This window comes from Myotis nattereri (genome assembly GCF_964212035.1).
Source record: "Myotis nattereri genome assembly, chromosome: 5".
In the NCBI taxonomy this organism is placed as follows: domain Eukaryota; kingdom Metazoa; phylum Chordata; class Mammalia; order Chiroptera; family Vespertilionidae; genus Myotis; species Myotis nattereri.
In genome coordinates, this window is record NC_138080.1 from 30847581 (window position 1) to 30869113 (window position 21533).

Genomic DNA, 21533 nt, shown 5'->3' on the forward strand with positions numbered 1-21533 from the left:
ACGGGGTTCCTGGCATCTAGTGGATGAGGTCCAGGGATGCCACTCAGAGCCCCCCAGCGCCCAGGACGGCCCCATGGAGAGTTTCCTGCCTTATGTCAGCTGAGGGGGACCCTGTTGGAGGGAGACAGAATTATTTGCTGAGCTGGCACCTACAGGCAGGTCTTGCAGGGATTACCAAGGAAACTCCTCCAAGTGGGTAATGCCAGGCTTTCTCCGATGGTTTTTAGAAGCTTTAATAGTCACTTGTTGAGGACATCGTGTTTGCCAGGCGCTGTGTTCGCCACCACAGGCATCCTCACATTCTGTTTCCTACAGCACCAGGGTCCGAGGGTCCCGATTAAAGGTCTTTGACAGGCAGAGGATCAGATAGGGTCCAAGACGTGTAAGACTCTGAGCAGGGTCTCCCATGACTGAGCAGCCACCTTCTCCTGCGAGTTGGTGTGTCATCGAGTGAGGGTCACTGCCGCCCATCCTGAAGGCAGAGCCAGTGCTCTGATCCCATTCTCTGGATTTCTGCAGATGCCATTGGGTCGTGGGGTTTGCCCAGCGTTGTCTGAAGCTGGGTGACATTTGCCGTTTCCTCTAGCAGCCACTAGGGGGCGGAGAAGGCCCATGGGATCAGACTGGGCCTTGAGCCAGGTGGAGGTGGAAATTCTGGTGGTGTAGGTGGGTACCCAGACATTTTCAGTCAAGCCCTTGCCCCTCTTGGCGCCCGTGACCACCTGTCCCTGTTCCCTGAGACATTCTGACTCAGCACCGAGAGTCCCCTAGTCACCCTGCCTTGGGGGCCCCCTGCCTCGCAGCCATGGAGACTCCCATCTGTGGGTGCAGGAGAGAGGCAGAAAACATGGGCTCTGTAGCTTTGGGTGTCTGTACCCCCCAAGCCTACCATGGCCCAGTGGCTGGAGTGGAGGCTTCACGAGGGAAGCAAAGAGGCAAAGTCAGGGTGGCAGTCTCACTGCTGCTTTTGCACCCCCAAGGACGGCCCTGCAGTGACCTGAAGCTCTGGCCCCTGGCACCTCTGCAGCCAGGCCCTGTGCAGCCCCTCTGGGGACTCACTTAAATGACACCAACCCTCAGAAGCCCCCTCAGGCCTCCTGCGTGAGGAACCTGCCTGGTCTCCCTGTGGCCCCCTCGGACGTGTGTGACCATCACCTGCGTGGTTGCTGCTTGGCCTGGCTGGGTACATGGTGACCCTCCGAGATTTTATTCATTCCCTCAGCAAGGATTTCCAGATGTCTGCCTGGGCCAGTGATGGCGAACCTATGACACGCGTGTCAGAGGTGACACGCGAACTCATTTTTTTGGTTGATTTTTCTTTGTTAAATGGCATTTAAATATATACAATAAATATCAAAAATATAAGTCTTTGTGTTACTCTGGTTGCAAATATCAAAAAATTTCTATATGTGACACGGCACCAGAGTTAAGTTAGGGTTTTTCAAAACGCTGACACTCTGAGCTCAAAAGGTTCGCCATCACTGGTCTAGGGAAACAGCAGTGGCCAGGACGACCAAAGACCCCTGGCTCTCACAGAGCTGACGTCCTGGCGAGAGTCATGGGCCCACTGGTGGGGGTCCTCAGACGTGGCCAGTACCCCCAGGGGTGGCTCGCACAGCGAGACCCTGTGGTACTGGGTCCTCTCGCACTCTGTCGTTGAGTGTGGTTACGTTTCTTCTGGATGGACCTTGTCATGGTCTTGGGAGCTGGGAGCACAGCCAGCTGATGACTGCCTCAGAGAGCAGCAGGCGCGCCCCTGCAGCATGGCAGCTGTGCAGAGCAAGGCCTTTCTCGGGGAGCCTGGGCCCCGTCCGCTGCCTGCACCGGCCACGCAGCTTGAGAGTCACCTGGCTCGGAGGCCGAGGCTGCTGTGGTGCTAGTTTTATTGCAGTGACATTGAGTTTTGAGCTGGACACAGTGTCCAGAGCTTCGATTTCCAAAATGGTAGCCACTAGCCACGGGGGCTACTGGGCACCCGAAATGGAGCCGAGAGTGAAAATGACTATATTTTGCATATATTGGTCTAAAATCAATAATTCTCTTTTTTTTCTTTATTGATTAACGTATTACAAATGTGTCCTTATTCCCCCTTTGCCCCCCACCCCCCCACTCATGCCCTCACGACCCCTGGTGTCTGTGTCCATTGTTAGGCTTATATGCATGCATACAAGTCCTTTGGTGATTCCCCCCCACCCACCCCCCTCACCCCCGCCTTCCCTCTGAAGTTTGATGGTCTGATCGATGCTTCTCTGTCTCTGGATCTATTTTTGTGCATCAGTTTATGTTGTTCATTATATTCCACAAATGAGTGAGATCATGTGATATTTCTCTTTCTCTGACTGGCTTATCTCGCTTAGCATAATGCTCTCCAGTTTCATCCATGCTGTTGCAAGTGGTAAAAATTCCTTCTTTTTTTTTTTTTTTTTTTACCCCAGTGTAGTATTCCATTGTGTAGATGTACCACAGTTTTTTAATCCACTCATCTGCTGATGGGCACTTAGGCTGTTTCCAAATCTTAGCTATGGTAAATTGTGCTGCTATGAACATAGGGGTGCATATATCCTTTCTGATTTGTGTTTCTGGTTTCTTGGGATATATTCCTAGAAGTGGGATCACTGGGTCAAATGTGAGTTCCATTTTGAATTTTTTGAGGAAACTCCATACTGTTCTCCAGAGTGGTTGCACCAGTCTGCATTCCCACCAACAGTGCACGAGGGTTCCTTTTTTTCCACATCCTCATCAGCACTTGTTTTTTTGTTGATTTGTTGATGATAGCCATTCTGACAGGTGTGAGATGGTACCGCATTGTCGTTTTGATTTGCATCTCTCGGATGACTAGTGACTTTGAGCATGTTTTCATATGTCTCTTAGCTTTCTGAATGTCCTCTTTCGAAAAGTATCTATTTAGGTCCATTGCCCAGTCTTTGATTGGGTTGTTTATCTTCCTTTTGTTAAGTTGTATGAATTCCCTGTAAATGTTGGAGATTAAACCCTTATCGGAGATAACATTGGCAAATCTGTTCTCCGACGCAGTGGGCTTTCTTGTTGTTTTGCTGATGGTTTCTTTTGCTGTGCAGAAGCTTTTTATTTTGATGTAGTCCCATTTGTTTATTTTCTCCTTAGTTTCCATTGCCCTAGGAGCTGTATCAGTGAAGATATTGCTTCGGCATATGTCTGAGATTTTGCTGCCTGTGGATTCCTCTAATATTTTTATGGTTTCCCGTCTTAAGAGTGATCCTGCCTTCGGGGCACACTGGATGATGTCTGGAAACACCTGTGGTTGTCAGACCGGATGGCTCCTGGCATCGAGGGAGTGGGGCCAGGCATGTGTTCTGGGTTCCCCAGTGCACAGGACGGGTCCCACAGAGATGACCAGCCCGTGTCAGCAATGCCGAGGGGGGATCCTACAAGGGCAGGCATTTCTGCAGCTGGACTGCTCACTCCATAGAGCACAAAAGAGCCCCCCAACAGCAGAGCGTGCCTTCCTGATGGCTCCTGTTCTCCGGGAGTTTCTGAACATTTCTGCTGAAAGCATTGCCAGAGCTTTTATCCTAAGAGAGTGGCCTTTGTGTGGGGAACAGACTCCCGCCCTGGCGTGCAAATAGGAGCGCTAGTCTTTCTCCTGGGGAGTGACTGCTTTCAGTCTGTCCTGGGTGTGTTAAAATGCACATTATTATCAGTTCTTTCCATGGACACATTGTTCTCCTAAAAGGACTGCCAAGATATACAGTGAAAATCTAGAATGTTCTGCTCATGGAAGGTCACGGGCTGCCGCCGCCACCTTCCCAACAGAAAACGTGTACAGTATTTATGTAATTATGAGTCTCCTGACGCAGCCCACAGGGCCCCAAGCCCTCTGCCTGGAGCCTCTGATTCCAGAGACCAAGCCACATGGTGCTTCCCCAGGCAGCAGGCCCTGCTCAGACATGACCTTGACCCCCTACCGCAGGGTCTCATCTAGGGGTGACTTCGCCTCTAGGGGACACTGGGCCATGTCTGAGACATTTGTGGTTGTCTTGACCGGGGAGTACACCTGGCATCAAGTGGGCGGGCCCAGAGATGGGGCTCAGCACCCCACAGTGCTCAGGATGGCTGCACCCCAGGGAATGACCCAGGCCCGATGTCAGCTTTGCCGAGGGGGCACCCTGCTCTATGAGGTTCTTGCCTTCTGTGTTGACTCAAGACCACTCTGTATTCTCTGCATTGTGTTATCACTGGTTCTCACCCAGGCCACGGCCAGCAGGCCCCACGCTTTTGGGCCCCACAGGCTAAGGTCTCTCAGCCAGTCCAACACGGGTCAGTTAGTGCTACCACCCGCTTTTACCTGTTTGAAAATCAAGGCCCAGCGAAGCTCACAGCCCCGATAACCGAAGAGGGATCCATGGATGGGGCAGCCAGAACTGGAGCAGCCCCCTGGCAGCAAAGGCATGCCGACTGCAGCATCTGCAGCCACGTGCTTGTTGCTGGGCAACCACTTGAACAGTCAGCCCCAGGGCAGGGGATGACGCAGGCAGGCAGTCATCAGAGAGTCATCGGACTCAAAACACACACAGGGTTGTGACAGTCACATATGACAGGCAGGTGGGGGAGCCGGGGGAGCCGTGACGAGGCCGGAGAGGAGCTCATTTGGGGTGGGCAGAAGGGGTCCCCACATCCTCCCAAGGCCCATTCTCAGTCCTGATTCCATCTGAGCTGGTGGGCACTGAGGATGTCGGCCTCGGCTCCTCTTTCCCTTGCCTCCCACTTTGTTCTTTCAGTCAGCAAATACCCGGATCCCTGGAGAGGGCCCAGGTGGGCTGTGCTCAGGAGTTGCGGGGCAGGGGGAGCAGCTCCAGAGCTGAGGGCTCCTGAGCCGGTCAGCCCAGTGGAGGCCTGAGCAGGTGCAACAACTGCAGGGCCCACAGGGAACTGGTGTGTTGGGAGCCTGTCTCTCATTGCCTTAGACTGAATCACCCATTGTCTGTAATTGCCATTGGTATCCCCAAATTCAAAAGTTAAAACCTAACCCCCAGTGTGATGGTAATCGGAGGTGGGACTGTTGGGAGGTGTGATGGTGCGGTTAATAATAAATACAAATTTTGGTCTGCACCCATGGTTCTGGGCTCATTGCACCCAAAATGCTTAGAGTTCCTGAGCGATGGGAGCATCCCTTAAATATGAAAGTGATCAGCAAGCCCCAGATGCTTTGCAGTGCTGTCACATAAAGTGTATTCGCTAGCTGTTGCTGCATAACAAGTCACCACAAACATGTCCATTAAACCACACCTGTCCATTGGCTCCCGGTTCTAGAAGTGTGGGCATGGCATGGCCGGCCCTCTGTTCAGGGTCTCATTGGGCTTGGCCAGGGCCGAGTTCTCATCTGAGGCGAGACCGGGGAGGACCCACTTCCAGGTTGACCCAGGTTGTCAGCAGGATCTCGTTCTTCTCAGTCGTCTTGCCAGCCGCCAGCTAGGGATGACATGACTCTCCGCACCCAGAGGTGTTCTCAGGTCCTGTCCCCTCTACAGACCCTCTCACACTTCCAGTCTCACTGCAAGAAGGACTCGCCTGATTGGGCCAGGCCCACCAAGGCACATTTCCCTTTTGATTCACTCAAGGTCAACTGATTTGAGATTTTAATTACATCCTCCAAATCCCTTCTTTTGTACAAAATAACATACCAGGGGTGTCTTACCATGTTCACAGGTCCTGTCTATACTCAGGGGTTCATCTACAGGGACCTGGGGGCTCTTAGAAGCCTGCTGGCCACACAGAGGAAGAAGGGAGCATAGTCATAGTCAGGGAGGCACGACCAGCGCTGAGCCTCTGCCTCGGCTGAGCAGGGGCATCTTTGCCCTTCTCTCTGACCTCCGCGTCTCCCTGCAGGACGTATTGTCAGGACTCTGGGGGGACGACAGGGTTGGGGGAGAAAGGAGGATGTCGGCCTTGGGGAATGCCTCGCATGTTTTGGCCCAGTTACACCTAAATATACCTATGGCTTCGACTAACATATTTTTAAAAACCTTTATTTTGAAGTAATTGCAAAGGAAATTACAAACATTTTTTCAGGGGGTCCTGAGCACCCTTCCCCCAGCTTTCCCCTGTGGTGGCATCTCACATAACCGTAGCACGAGACCAGGAAATTGGCACGGGGACCATGTGTGTGCAGAGGCCACCACAGTTTATCACATGTACATATTGGGCTTTCCCTGAGTTATGAGTGTGCAGGACCACCACACGTACAGTAGAGAGAGCGCCTCTAACTCGTGTATGTGAATATACTTAGCTCTACTCAGCTGTACAAATAAAACAGGTTAAAGCGGTAAGTCTTACGTTATGTGATTTTTACCACAATAAAAGAAGAGAGGGAGAGACAGATATCAGAAGCAGTGGCAGACCCTCTCTGACTGGCCTTGAGGAAAGCAAACAGACACATTGTGAACTGCCTGTGGAGGAGGCCATAGAGCCTCTGGGAACTGAGAGCAATCCCCACACCATAGCCAGCAAGAAAATGGGGACCCCCAGTCCTATAGCTGCAGGCAGTTAGATTCTGCCAACCACTTGAATGAGCTTGGAAGGGACCCTAAATTCTATATGGGAACTCAGCCTGGCCAATCCCTTGATTTTAAGCTTCTGAGACCTTGAGTAGAGGACCCAGTTAAGTTGTGCCCCAGTTCCTAACATAGAAACTGTGAGATGACTAATGTGTGTTGTTTTAAACTGCTAAGTTTGTGATAACTTGTTATACAGCAGTAGCTGACTGATACACCTACTGTGCTACCTTCAGACACACTCCTTCTAAAACCCACCACAACTCTGCAAAGTAGAGCTGATTATCTGTTTTCCAGATGAGAAAACAGCAGCAGAGAGAGGCTAAGTAACCTGCCCAGGGCGACATGGTAACTGTTTTGTGGTAGTTAGCTGAGTGTCACCAGGCCCAGACCAGGGATCTGATGCTCCAACCGCCCACTGGATGTTTGGTGAGTGAGTGAGTGAGAGAAGGAACAAATCCTCACCTGACCTCTGAACAGAGAGGTGAGCCTGTGACTGGGACCAGTGACATGCTGGAGACAGTGAACGGAACCTCGAGGACGTAATCCTTGTACCCCGAAAGGAGTAATGATCACATGGGGCTTCCCTGGCTGAGTCATTGAGGGGATGAGGCCTGAGCTCATGCGCCTCCTGGAATTTAACATGCTATTCCCTGGCACCCTGACTAATATCCCGGCTGATTCAGAGCCCTGCTCGATGGGAGGCCAGCTCCCAGAGCCAGGCACCCTCTCACCCAAGAGACTGGCAAAGCCAGGCAGCAGGAGGAACAGCCAGCCAGGTGGGGGTGGGGGTTCGTGGCACCTGGGCTGCAGGTGAGAGGAAGGGCACACAGTGTAGGTGGGAAGAGAGGGGGAAACAAGGACTGAGGGCTGGGGCCACACCCACCATTGCCCCGGCACACCATTACCAGGTCTCTTGCTTCCAATAGAGGCTGGGTCACTCTCTGTGGGGGCCTTCCTGGAAACTGTGGGATATTGAGCAGCATCCCTGGCCCCCACCCTCTCGACGGCAGGAGCACCTCTATTGTGACAACCACAGATGTCCCCAGGTGTTGCCAGTGTCTCCTTGGGGCAGGACCATCCTGGGTGAGACCCTGGCCATGTGAGCTGATGGTGATGACGCTGCCTGAGTTAGAGCAGGTACTCACCCAGGGGGCTCTGTCCAGAGCCTCAGGGAGGCCTTCCTGGAGGAAGTGGTGTCTGAGTTGAGGCCGACAGCGCCCTGGAGCTGATGGAACCTGGTAGGTGGACCCTCCAGGTGGCACAGGAGCAGAGGTCGGTTCTAGGACCTTGTGTGAGGGAGAGGGAGCGAGGAGCCCACCGGCACAGATAGTGCTTTATCCCGAGGGCAATAGGGAGCCATAGAGGGTTCTAGCCCCACCCCTGGCAACAACTGATTGAGCTCCTTGTTTTACAGATTAGGCAACTGAGGCACCTTGGAGGTGAGGGTGGGCACAGGTCCCAGCAGACCTCAGGGCTGTTTTCAGAAGATCAGTGGCCATGCCAGTTTGGGAATGCATGTGGTTGCTGGAGCCAGGCCTAGGAAGTGGCACCTATCTTGGTACCTCTCAGCTCTGAGACCCCTGCTCAGGCAGGCACCTCCTGTCCTCTTTCCATTTTGTAAAATTGGAGTGATAGCTGCCGCTGATGCCCAGGGTTCTGCAGGGACTAGATGACACCATCCGCTTTGCAGGCCTTGTCCCCCCATCCGTCCCTTCTCTGCTTTCCTTCTTCCCAAAGACACCGGAGGTCATCCGACTTCTCTGGTATCTATGGAAATGCCGGGAATCAGTGAGTGACCCCAGAACCGTCAACAGGTTGGCAAGCCCTGGACTCCTGTTCCCGGTGACAGCGTTCTTGCCCTTGACTGAGGGCAAGAAAGAAGTAACTGAATCTCGTGGACAGAACGTGTTCCCGGCCCAGAGCCCGGCCCCCTGGGAGTGACCGGTAGGAGTCCACCAGGAAAGCCGGCAGCAGGCGGCAGCAGGCGGCGGCTGTGTCCCAGGCTGACCTTGTTTTCCTCTTCCCGGGCAGGAACAGCCTGGCCTGCGGTGGGGATCTCTGCAGGCTCTGTAAACACCCAGGGATGGAGGGCCCGGGGGCCGGGCTCCTAGCCGCCCGCCTGCCCACGCCTCCCTGGAAATTATCAGAAAAGGGTGGCAAATCTGTTCCCTTCCCAGAAGACTCAGACTCGCTCAGCTGCCTCCTGGGGGAGAGCTGCCGGCTGGGGATGGTCATCTGTGTTGTGAGGCCCCCAGGGCCACCGTGTTTACTCACAGACTGCGATGTTCCTCACACAAGAACAAGGAGCGTGGGGAGGGGGGGCATCTTTCCTTCTCTCTCTCTCTCTCTCTCTCTCTCTCTCTCTCTCTCTCGTGGTAAAATATGCATAACATAAAATTTGCCATCTTAACCATTTTTCAGTGCACAGCTCAGTGGTATTAAGTACATTCACATTGTTGTGCAGCCATCCCCACCATCCATTTCCAGAACTTTCTCATCTTCTCAAACTGAAACTCTATGCCCATTAAACACTAACGCCCCATCTCCCGCCCCTTCCCCCCTTCCCAGCCCTGGCTCCCACCATCTACTTCTGTCTATGGACTTCCCTCTAAGAGTCACACAGTATCTGTCCTTTTGTGTTTGGCTCATTTCACTGAACATACTGTCCTCAAGGCTCATCCACCTGTAGCAGGTGTCAGAGTGTCCTTCCTTTTTAAGGCTGAGTAATATTCCAGTGTGTGGATGGGCCACAGAGTGTTTATCACTCGTCTATTGATGAACACTTGGGTTGTTTCCACCTTTTGGCCGTTGTGAAAATGCTGCTGTGAACACAGGTGTATAATTATCTATTTGAGACCCTGCTTTCAGTTCTTTAGGGGAATGAAACACCTTTTGGTTCTGAGATAATATCTGGAGCTCAGTCTGCGGGCCCCCTGTCTGCCCCCCAGAATATAAGGGGATCCAGCCTGAGCCACAGAATCAGGAACCTGGGCCACGAGGTGGCTTCTCCCTCGTCCACCCTCACTTGGGCCCACACACCTCTAGGGGAAAAATACATTTTTGCATAAATAAATATACCATGCTAGAAAAATGCAGAAGGTACAAGAGGTACAGTGAGTGTGACATTCCAAATAAGGTCACTGTTAGTCTGCGGTGGCTGCCATAACAAAGCACCACACAGGGCAGCTTAAGCAACAGAGCAATCCCGGTGCTGGAGGCCGAAATTTTGACACCAAGGTGTCAGCAGGGCTGCTTCCTCCTGAGGCCTCTCTCCTTGGCATGCAGACGGCCAACTTCTCCGTGTCCACACACCTTCCCTCTGTGCATGCCTGTGTCCTACTTAAAAGGACACCAGTAATGTTGGATTAGGGCCCACCTCATTTTTACCTTCATCACCTCTTAAAGACCCCATCTCCAGGTACAGTCACAGTCGAAGGTTCTGAAGGCCAGGAGTCCAACATATCAATTTGTGGGCGGACACAATTCCGTTCATGCCAGTGGCCTTCTGAGGTTCTAGGTCAGCGGTTCTCAACCTGTGGGTCGCGACCCTTTGGGGGTCGAACGACCCTTTCACAGGGGTCGCCTAAGACCATCGGAAAACACATATATAATTACATATTGTTTTTGTGATTAATCACTATGCTTTAATTATGTTCAATTTGTAACAATGAAATTGGGGGTCACCACAACATGAGGAACTGTATTAAAGGGTCACGGCATTAGGAAGGTTGAGAACCACTGTTCTAGGTGGACATGAATTTGTGGGGGGGTGGGGTACTGCTTAACCCACCTCAGGGAGGTGGATTGAATGCAGTCCTCAGTAAGAGACCCCGGAAGGGTGTGCAGGAAGGAAGGGGGAGGGTCATCCCGGAGGGGCACTGTTTATGCAAGCCCAGTGCAAGTCATTTAGCTGAGATGTCATCTCTGACCTTCAGAAAGGTCACTCTGCTCTGAGGGGAGCCTTTACCCCTTTTAAAAATGAAAGTGGAAAGTCAGGGTAGGCGAGGTTACCCCAGGTCACAGGACAGCCTTGAGCGAAGCCAGCATTTCCACCCCACGAGTTGGCTCTGTGCACAAGGCCAGCTGCCCGCCAAGGGTTCCGATAGCGTAGGACACCCCTAGAGTCCTCCAGGGTGGCTGGTTCGATTTTTCTGCATCTATTGATATGATCATGTGATTTTTATCTTTCATTTTGTTTATGTGATGTATCACATTTATTGATTTGCGTATATTGTACCAACCTTGCATCCCTGGAATAAATCCCACTTGATCATGGTGTATGATTTTTTTGGATTACCAGTGAGATCAAGGGAGAAATTAAAAAAAAATACCTAGAAACAAACAAAAATGAACACACAGCCATTCCAAATCTATGGGACACAGCGAAAGCAGTCCTGAGAGGGACGTTCGTAGCATTACAGGCCTATCTCAAGAAGCAAGAAAAACCTCCAGTAAATAATCTAAACCTACACCTAGAAGAACTGGAAAGAGAACAGCAGGAAAAGGCCAGCATATATAGAAGGAAGGAAATAATAAAGATCAGAGCAGAAATAAATGACTTAGAAACTAAAATAAATAAATAAATAAATAAATAAAAAATACAAAAGATCAATGAAGCCAGAAGCTGTTCTTTGAAAGGATAACCAAGGTTGTGATCCTCAAGAAACAAAGAGAGTGGACCCAGGTAAATATGATCAAATGAAAGAGGAGAGGCAACAACTGGCATCACAGAAATGCAAAGGATCGTAAGAAAATATTACAAACAAATATATGCCAACAAAATAGACAACCTGGGCAAAAGGGACAACTTCCTAGAGACATACAATCTCCCAGAGCTTAATCAGGAAGAAGCCAAACACCTGAACAACCAATAACAACTTATGAAATCAAAGCAGTAATCAAAAATCTTCCAGCAAACAGAAGTCCTGGACCCCATGGCCTCACAGGCGGGTTTTACCAAACATTCAGAGAGCTAACACCTATGTTCCTCACGCTATTCCAGAAAATTCAAGAGGAGGCAAGACTTCCAGACTCTTTTTATGAGGCCAACATTATCCTAATTCCAAAACCAGATAAAGACACAACAAAGATAGAAAATGATGGGCCAGTGTTCCCTCCTTTTATGTCGTGGTAATCGCTGGGAGGTGACGGGTTCCTTGGCGGCTGGGCCCGCTCTGGGTGGTGGTGAGGGTGGGGTGAGGCCCATGACTGTGTCTGAGGTGGGGACTGCAAGGGGGAGCAGTGAGCAGGAGACCCCGTGTGCAGAGAGCTGAAACCGTCGGCGTCCTGCAGCCAAACACAGCATGTCGGCTCTTTTTCTTTTCTTTTTTTTAAAGCCTAAAACCTGTTTGTTTGAATGTAAGGAACTCCATTAAAAAGCAAGCTTTTTATTAGATAGTGTTCCTACATCAGTGCACAATTCTCCTCCTTATTTTCCCGATTTTATGACTTCAGACAGCTGATAGCCCAGGGAGAAAGTGAGTTTGCAGGGGGAGGGGGGGGGATGCACAAGTGCTGAATTGGACATTTCCAGAACGGTTTTATATTAACCCACACTAGCCTGGATGGAGGTCTAATTCCCACTCTTGTTGTTGTTAATCCTCACCTGAGGATATTTTTTTCATTGATTTTTAGAGAGAGTGGAAAGGAGGGCAGGAGGTTGGCGGGGGAGGGGGGAGATCTATGTGTGAGAGACACATAGATTGGTTGCCTTTCTACATACACCCCAACCAGGGCTGGGGATCGAACCTGCAACCCATATACGTGCCCTTGACCAGGAATGGAACCTGCTATCCTTCAGTGCACAGGCCAACGTTGTAACCACTGAGCACACTGGCCAGGGCTAGTTCTCACTCTTGCTGGTAACTTAGGGTAGAGGGCAGAGGCAGTGGGCCAGCAAAGGCATATGGTCTTTATTTTTTAAAATTCTTTATTGTTGAAAGTATTACATGTCTCCTTTCTCCGCCCCCCCCCCCCCCATTGACCTCTCCCAGCCCACTCCCACCTCCCAGAACAGGCTCTAGCCCCCTGTTGTCTGTGTCCATTGGTTATGCTAATATGCATGCATACAAGTCTTTTGGTTGATCTCTTACACTCCTCCCCTTACCCTCCCCTGCCTTCCCTCTGAGGTTGGACGGTCTGTTCAATGCTTCTATGTCTCTGGATCTGCTTTTGTTCATCGGTTTATGCTGTTCATTATATTCCACAGATGAGTGAGATCATGTGATACTTATCTTTCTCTGACTGGCTTATTTCACTTAACATAATGCTCTCCAGTTCCATCCATGCTGTTGCAAATGGTAAGAGTTCTTTCTTTTTTACAGCAGCGTAGTATTCCATTGTGTAGATGTACCACAGTTTTTTAATCCATTCATCTACAGATGGGCACTTAGGCTGTTTCCAGATCTTAGCTATGGTGAATTGTGCTGCTATGAACACAGGGGTGCATACTTTCTGGTTGGTGTTTCTGATTTCTTGGGATATATTCCTAGAAGTAGGATCACTGGGTCAAATGTGAGTTCCATTTTTAATTTTTTGAGGACACTCCATACTGTTCTCCACAGTGGCTGCACCAGTCTGCATTCCCACCAGCAGTGCACGAGGGTTCCTTTTTCTCTGCATCCTCGCCAGCACTTGTCATTTGTTGATTTGTTGATGATAGCCATTCTGACAGGTGTGTGATGGTATCTCATTGTCATTTTGATTTGCATGTCTCAGATGATTAGTGACTTTGAGCATTTTTTCATATCCCTCTTGGCCATCTGTATGTCCACTTTCAAAAAGTGTCTGTTTAAGCCCTTTGCCCGTTTTTTTATTGGATTGTTTATCAGGCATATGGTCTTCTTATAATATATATATAATTAATTTCAGAGAGGAAGGGAGAGGAAGAGATAGAAACATCAATGATGAGAGGGAATCATTGATCAGTTGCCTCCTGCATGTCCCCTACTGGGGATCTAGCCTGCAACCCGGGCATGTGCCCTCCTAGTTCACAGGTCGACACTCAACCACTGAGCCACACTAGCTGGGCAATATGGTTTATTTTTCCGCTGATAAAGTAGGTTACGTGAGGAGGGTTCAGAGCCTCTTTCACAGCGAAGAGTCTCAGTGAAGTGAATAAAGACTAAGGGCACAAAGAGGAAGGGGTCTGATGCTTCCCGCCAAGAAGAGAAATATAGTGCCTATATGAGGTCAGACACTAGCAGCTGAACATGGAAAAACAGGCTTCGTGCACCATAGGTGTGAGGCTGTCTCAGAATTGACTCTTTTTTCTTAATTCTTCAAGTTAAAAACATTTTTAAAAATAACAGCTCTATTGAGATATAATTCACACCATATAATTCATCCTTAAAAGTCTAAATGTCAGTGGCTTTAGTACATTTACATAGTTGTGCAAGCATTGCTTGAATTCCAGAACATTCCATCACCCCGAAAAGATACCCTGTCCCCATTAGCAGGCACTCCCACTCCCCAGCTCCTGGAAACCACTAAATCAGGGGTGGTTCTGCCGCCAGGAGACGCGGGCGATGTCTGGGAGCGTCATGACGGGGATCGGGGGGTGCTCCTGGCATTGAGTGGGTGGGGTCAGGAATGCTGCTCAATACCCCACAGTGCCCAGGATGGCCCCCACAGAGAAGGATGTGTCACCAGTATTAGCTGTGCTGAGGGGGAGACCCCGTGTTCATTATTTGGAAAAAACTTTGAGTCCAATTCCTGCTCACACTGGGCACTTGGGGTTAAAGCAAGTATGGCTCCACATTGCTCTCTCCTTGGAAATTCAAATGCCCCTGGCCCTAGCCTTCCCGTCAGTCCATCCTGTGCTCCCCTGAGCAGTTGTGTCCTCATAGGGCTTGGAGCCAGGAGCCTCCTCTGTAGCTGAGGGACCAACTGCGGAGTCTCCAGGCCCTGGTGCAAGTGAGAACATGGGCTCCTTGCTCCACCCCGACTGTGGGCTGTGAGAGCAGTGTATTAACCAAGGGTGGCCCTCTGACTGCGGGGCCCTGGGCACCTACACAGGAAGCCCTCTGGGGACAGGGCAGCCAGGTCAGCTCTGCTGTTGAGGCCAGAGAGGGGAGGGCTCTGGCAGGGCGTGGGCATTAGGCCCAGGACCTCCCTTCTCTCCCTCCCTCCTCCCACAGGGCTGTCTCACCCAGGCCAGGCTGCGTCCACCCGTGAGTGCCCTTGCGGGTCCTCCTGCTCCTGCAAGGCCAAGTGGCTGTCCTTGGCGCCCGTCCATGTTTACTTCACCGGCGTGTGTGTTAAACTGGGCTGACCAGAAAGAGGTTGGGAAATAGCGCTCTGCCTGCAGCATGTCCCGGGAGGGCTGTTGTTGCAGACCAGTGGGGAGCACAGGCCTCTGGGGCCTAACAGAAACCTGGGGCCGCCCAGCCTGCCCGGCCACTCCCTCGCCTGTCCCCTGCCTGCCTTGGTCTTTGGCTTGTTTTCCCTTCGCAGTCAGCGTGTCCCTGACCCGCAGTTGGAAAACAGGACCTGACAGGGGAGGTGACTCACGGATGCTCTGGTCACCCTGGTTTACACCGTCTGACCGGCAGGGGTTTGTTCTGGTGACTACTGTGAACAGCAGTCAGACTCCTTCCCCCTCCCCCCCCCCCCTCCTAGTAAGCACAGGGTCTGACCCATCAGTACTGATGACATCGGGCCCAGTCCTTCTCTGTGGGGGGCTAACTTAGGCTCTGTGGGGGGGTTGAGCAGCATCCCTTGCCACCACCCACTCGATGCCAGGAGCTCCCCAATTGCGACAACTGCAGACGTTCCTAGACATTGTCAGTGTCCAGGAGGCAGAGTCACCCCTGGTGAGAGCCTTCTGTGGTCCAGGCTGTATGAGAGGGGGGTGCAGGGAGCAGAGGCTGCGAGGCCCATCCTCTGGGTGCAGTTGGGTTCCTCCCCCAACACCTGCCAGGAATAGCCTGGGGTCGGGCATAGCCAGGCAGCTGCACTGCCAGGAAATAGCCCAGTGCTCCGGTGCTAGATTTCTTGGCTGTGAAGCAGAAGGGCTTGTGCTTTCCAGGGATTGGGCAACCAGGGATCTTAGCCTCTCTGCCGAGAACTGCAACACACACCCGCCCAGGAAACGAGGACCTCACAGTCCTCACTGGGCTCCTCATCCTCTCCTGCCCACTGCAAACACAGGGTGCTGGACAAAGGTCTGCGCAGCTGCTCCTCGCGTCATTGCTATGATTGGAGCAAGGCAGGAGGCCTGAAGAGGAGATCCCCCAGGGGACACCGGACATTGTTTGGAGACATCTGTGGGTGTCGCGACTGGGGGTGCCCCCTAGTATCGAGTGGGTGGGGTCCAGAGATGCCACTTAGCGCCCCTCAGTGCTCAGGACAGCCCCACATAGAATGACTGGCCCTGATGTCAGCCGTGCCGAGGGGGACCCTGACTTCCGCATGCATATTGGGTTGTAATGCTCAACGCCCCTGGGAAACTCGGGATTGTTCATCAGGTGACCTTGCTCGGGTTGCCGTGTAGGACTGTCTCCCACTCTCCCTCGATTTCCCAAGCTGACTCATCTCCCAAACGTGCACTCTGGGCTGTACTGGCCTCTCCGGCCGTGGGACACATGGTTCCATCATGAGTGGGCCCGCCTCCTGCGTAGGGTTGGGCCCAGGGGGCTCACCTCTTGGGGCGGCTTTTTGTGTGGCGTGTGTGACTCCTTTAGATGTCACTGTGATGGCAGCTTTCAGCAAGCTTCTTGGTGGCCTTGAGAGCTAGTGTTTGATGAGAGTATTTTAGTTCAGGAACCAGAGTTCACTACCCTCAGGGCCAGAGCTTATTTTACAGATGAGGGCCTTCCACTCAGCACTGCTGAAGTGGAGCTGGGTCACTCTCTGTGGGGGGCTGTCCTGGACACTGGGGTGCTGAGCAGCGTCTCTGGCTCCCACCCACTCGGTGCTAGAAGCAACCACAGACGTCCTCACCCTAAACAAATGCAGGTTTTGTTTCCTTTCCCACCAGGAGGGCCAAGACTCCCTTCATGGTGTTCTCTGCAACACCCCTACCGCTGGGGTCCACCTGACATGCTGATGGGACCGGCCCTGCGGCCCTTTCAGACACAGCCACCAGGTGGCAGCACAGCCCTCCCGGTGGGTGATGTTCCTGGCTCCCAGTTCCAGCGTCCCAGAAACACCGCAGTCTAGACACCCGCCGGCGGAATTCCTCTCCCCTGAAGTCAGTCTGTGCAGAGACATTCGTGATCCTCATTCTCGGTCATCATTTCCCACTGTGTGTGTTCGAGGCTGTCTCGCCGGGCCGATCACTCAACCAAGTGGCTTCTAATGGTCTGGGTGTGGGCAGCCGGGACACAGCATCGTGGGGGGAGGACTGCTTCTCAGAAGCGGGCAGGGAAAGGGAACCCATCCGGCAGCCTGTGCAGACACGTGTGAAATACCACCCTGGCCAGGAAGGTCTCTGGCCAGGCCGGCGTGACCAGCTGAGCCAGTCAGTGACCTTTCTCTTAGCTGGCCCTCAACCAGCCCCGGCTGCCTGCTCTGTGTCTGGCCTTGAATTCCTTCCCTTTGCTGCCTTTTGGAAACTGAGAGTCTCAGGTTGAATGCTCAGAAGACAGGTATCTGTACCCTTGGCCACACTGAAACCAGACCTGGGCTGGGAGAAGCAGGCCCCTGCCCTCCTGCCTTGTGCCAGCCCTTCTGAAACGGTGCAGCATCTTGCAAACGTTAAAGCTGGTCTTTGTCTTATTTCCTAGGCCACCCAAGCCCACCTCTTGTGGGTGAGGCCCTTTCGAGGCGCTTTTCCTGAAGTGTCATGTCTTGATCCAACCATAGGCGCCTCTGAGGCTTTGGGGTGGGCACTGGGGCACTGCCAATGTCCCTCTGAAACATTCCAGGGCGGGCAGTCTATGACCCTGGGCTCTGAAGGCCATTCCAGTGTATTAACCCAGTGTATGGTTTGCCAGGGTGGCCGTGACAGGGTACCATACACTGGGGGGTGAAACTCCATTAGTTCATTCTCTCTCAGCTCTGGAAGCCAGAAGTCTGAGGCCAGGGTGTCTGAAGGGCGGCTTCTTCCTGGGCGGCGAATCTGTCCACGTCTCTCCCGGCTTATGGTGGTGGCTGGCAGTCCTTGGTGTCCTCGCCTTGTAGACGCATCACCTCTGCCTCTGCTGTTACGTACATAGCCATCTCTTTCCCTGTGTGCATGTCTGTGTACAGATTTCCCCGTTTTACAAGGACACCAGTCATATTGGGTTAGGGGCCCCCTACTCCAAAGTGTGACCTCATCTTAACTAATTACACCGGAAAAGACCCCATTTCTAAGTAAGGTCACATCCTGAGGTCCTGGAGGTTAGGACTTCAACCTAAGAATTTGGGGCAGGGACACAATTCAACCCCTCGCCCCAGACATTGGACTCCTGTCCTGCAGGGTCCTGGGTGGGACCCAGTGCCAGGTGGCACCTCCTGCCTTGCTTTCTGAGAGCCAGAATCCCCCTTGGCCTGCAGAGGAAGGGGAGCTGGGTGCCAGGATGGACGCAGACCTGGCCTGGCTGCACTGGCTGAGCATGGCTCAGGGCCAGGCAGGCTGATGCCATGTGCAGAACAAATAATTTTCTAAGAAAGTGCTGACGTGCTTCCTCAAGGCCTCGTAGTGTGACAGCGTGGCAAAGCATTCCCAGAGGGAGGCTCTGCTGACCTGGGGAGAGGCCAAGGGCCTCCTTGTCTTCCCCTCCCCCACACCAGGACTCTTGTCAGAAGTATCTAGAGCAGCGGTTCTCAACCTGTGGGTTGCGACCCCTTTGGGGGTCGAATGACCCTTTCACATGGGTCGCCTAAGACCATCGGAAAACACATATATAATTACATATTGTTTTTGTAATTAATCACTATGCTTTAATTATGTTCAATTTGTAACAATGAAAATACATCCTGCATATCAGATATTTACATGACAATTCATAACAATAGCAAAATTACACTTATGAAGTAGCCACGAAAATAACTTTATGGTTGGGGGTCACCACACCATGAGGAGCTGTGTGAAAGGGTCGCGGCATTAGGAAGGTGGAGAACCACTGCTCTAGAACTTATTTCCTAAGCCCATTTCTTCTGGGAATGACTTCTTCTCCCTCTCACAAGCAGGGCACATCCAGCTGTAAGTATTTTGGGGACCACCTGCCCTAACCCCAACCCACATTTTCAGGAAGTTCACCTTAAGAGCCCTGGGAGGCTCAGACAGAGAGGGTCTGGCTCTATTGAGAAGCTAACGTGCACCCAGCATGTTCATCCTCCCGGCAACTCCAGCGATGAGGGCTTTGTCATCACTCCTATTTAGTTCACAATAAAACTGGGCCTGGGACGCTAGCCACTGTTCACTCCCTGGACCAATAGAAAACAAAAACAGAACCCTAGTTTGCAACCCATTCCCTCTAGCCATTCCGGGTTATACCATCCCCTTCCAGGTCCTGGCAGCCCAGCTGATGTTAACAGGTGGGACCCTTCTGGGTGCTGGGCACTAGGACCAGCTGGGCAAGCGTCACCACAACCCACCAGCTACTCTGCACACCTGGGATTCTAGAAATACCAAAACATGGCTCAGAAAGCCTGAGGACCCCCAGCCAGTAGCCGGCGGCGCTGGGATTCCACTTCAGAGATATTGGGAACCCAAATCCCAGTGCTAGAGCCAGGGGCTGGCAAGAGAGATACAGGCCCAAAATCTAAGGGGGCACCAAATACCTCAGTGGTCAAGATAAGTAATGTTTTAATAAAAAATAGAAATTAATTAATTTGAATCTATTTTATGTATTTAATATAATTTATTCTAATTTGAGTGTCAAAGTATAACATTTTAATATAATATTTATTACTTCCATTGAAAATTCAAAACCAATGTAAAAACCCACAAAGAACCAAATTTCAAAATTTTAAATCAGGATAGGATCAGTTTTGCCTGGCTGGCATTGCTCAGTGGTTGAGCACTGACCTATGAACCAGGAGGTCATGGTTTGATTCCCAGTTAGAGCACATGCCCTGGTTGCGGGCTCGAACCCTAGCTGGGGGCATGCAGGAGGCAGCCAATCAATGATTCTCTCTCATCACTGATGTTTCTATCTCTCTCTCCCTCTCCCTTCCTCTCTGAAATCAATAAAAAATATCTATATAATAAAAGCCTAAGCAACCATTACGGCAAAACGCCAGAACAACCAGTTGCTACGATGTGCCCTGACCACCAGGGGGCAGATGCTCAACGCAGGAGCTGCCCCCTGGTGGTCAGTGCACTCCCACAGGGACTCTCTACCCCGCCCCCGCCCCGCCCCCCCACAGAGATTTTCTGCCCTGAGCCTCTAGTCTATAATAATAAAAGCATAATATGCTAAATAGACCGGATCGAGGCAAGCCACTGTGGCTGTGAGGGCCAAGCCCCTTGCACGAATTCCGTACATCAGGCCTCTAGAGTATATATATATATATATTTTTTTTTTAAAGATAGGATCAGTTCTGTCGCTTCTTGCTCTTCGGTCAGACTCTATTATGGATCTCCCATACAGCGGTTACCAATCCTGTCTTGGTTTTAAATGCCGGTATTTGGTTCATGGTGGATTTTGTCCTTTGTTTTGGCAATAGTTTGTTAAAATATTATTTATCTTGACATCTAGGTTTTTTGGTGTCCCCTCCTGTTCTGTTACCAAGTTGAGAGCCTGGCTCCCCTGACATCACTCCCTGTCCTGCAAGACCCACTATTGCCCACTACCCGCCATGCAGGGTATAGAGATACCTGTCAGAGAGGCATGCACCTGTCACTTGTGAGCAGTTATGCTTCAGAAAAGCCCACTGCAGAGGTGCCGAGTGGGAGGCCTGATCTGGGCCATTTCAGGGGTGCAAAGGTGAAAAGTGAGTCATGTAATCCAGCGATTCCACCCCTAAGTATGTTCCCACAAAAATTGAAGAAATACTCAAACACACAACACACATACGTGCACATGTGTTCATAGCAGCACAATTCACAACAGCCCCAAAGTGAGAACAACCAAATGTACTAAAGCACACGAGCAGATAAACAGTGTGGTCCATCCACACACTGGACTAGTACTCAGCCACAAAAAGGAGTGCAGCACTGACACTCACTGCGGTGTGGATGAACCTTGCACACATGCTCAGTGAGAGAAACCAGACACAAAAGGCCACACAGTTTGTGATTCTTTTTATGTGGAATGTCCAGAAGAGGCAACCCACAGAAAGAGAGAGTGAGTTCGTGGTTGTCAGGCGGGTATGGGAATGTTTTGGAAGTAGATAGAGGTGATGGGTATACAACATTGTGAATGCACTCAATGCCACTGAAATGTTCACTTTAAAATGGTTCATTTTATTTTATGCAAATCTTACTGCAGTTTTAAAAACAACAGAGGAAGCAGAAGGAAGTGTGGCTTAGGAGCAGGCACAGAGATCTGGGTTGTGTCCACAGGCCTGCAGGCATCTGCCGGAGGCCTTGGTACTGGCTGGGCCTCCGTGTCCTGCATTCAGCCCACCCCAGGGGGTACTTTGGTGCTCTCCCTCCAAGCTCTTTGCAGGAGCAGGAGTTGCTGAGGAGGCCCTGCGCACCTTAGCCCAGACGTCCGACCAAAGCAGGGGGAGCTCTGCCAGGGTTCCTACCTTCTGACCCCGGGATGCATTCAAGAGGGCACAGGTGTGCCTGCATCTGGGGACACGTGAGCCAGCTGCCCGGCTCCAGACACAAACCTGCGTCACTTACAGGTTGTTGTGTGCTGTACCCTCAGCTCCCACAGTTCAGGCTGGTCCATCTGCCTCTAATGGGATATCTGCACCCTCCCGGGTGTGTGCGTGCTCAGAGGCCTCCTCGGCCCGTGTGTCATTTTGGTTTGCAGGCCTGCCCGTGCGTGGCCTAGTGTTTCTATTTTTCACAGGGTAGGTCGTGTGTGGGCAGAACCTTTGCTGAATCAGATCTCACTCTTGCGGTTTCAGTTTTTCTCCTCCTCAGTCTCCCCCTCCTCCTCCCCACCTACTCTC

At 51.6% G+C, this 21533-nt stretch overlaps 1 protein-coding gene across 1 annotated transcript in view; it reads left to right on the forward strand.

Moving 5' to 3' along the window:
* Positions 1 to 21533, forward strand: part of GNG7 (G protein subunit gamma 7) — a 127845-nt gene that overhangs the window by 43453 nt on the left and 62859 nt on the right. The gene's annotated exons all lie outside the window — the stretch shown is intronic.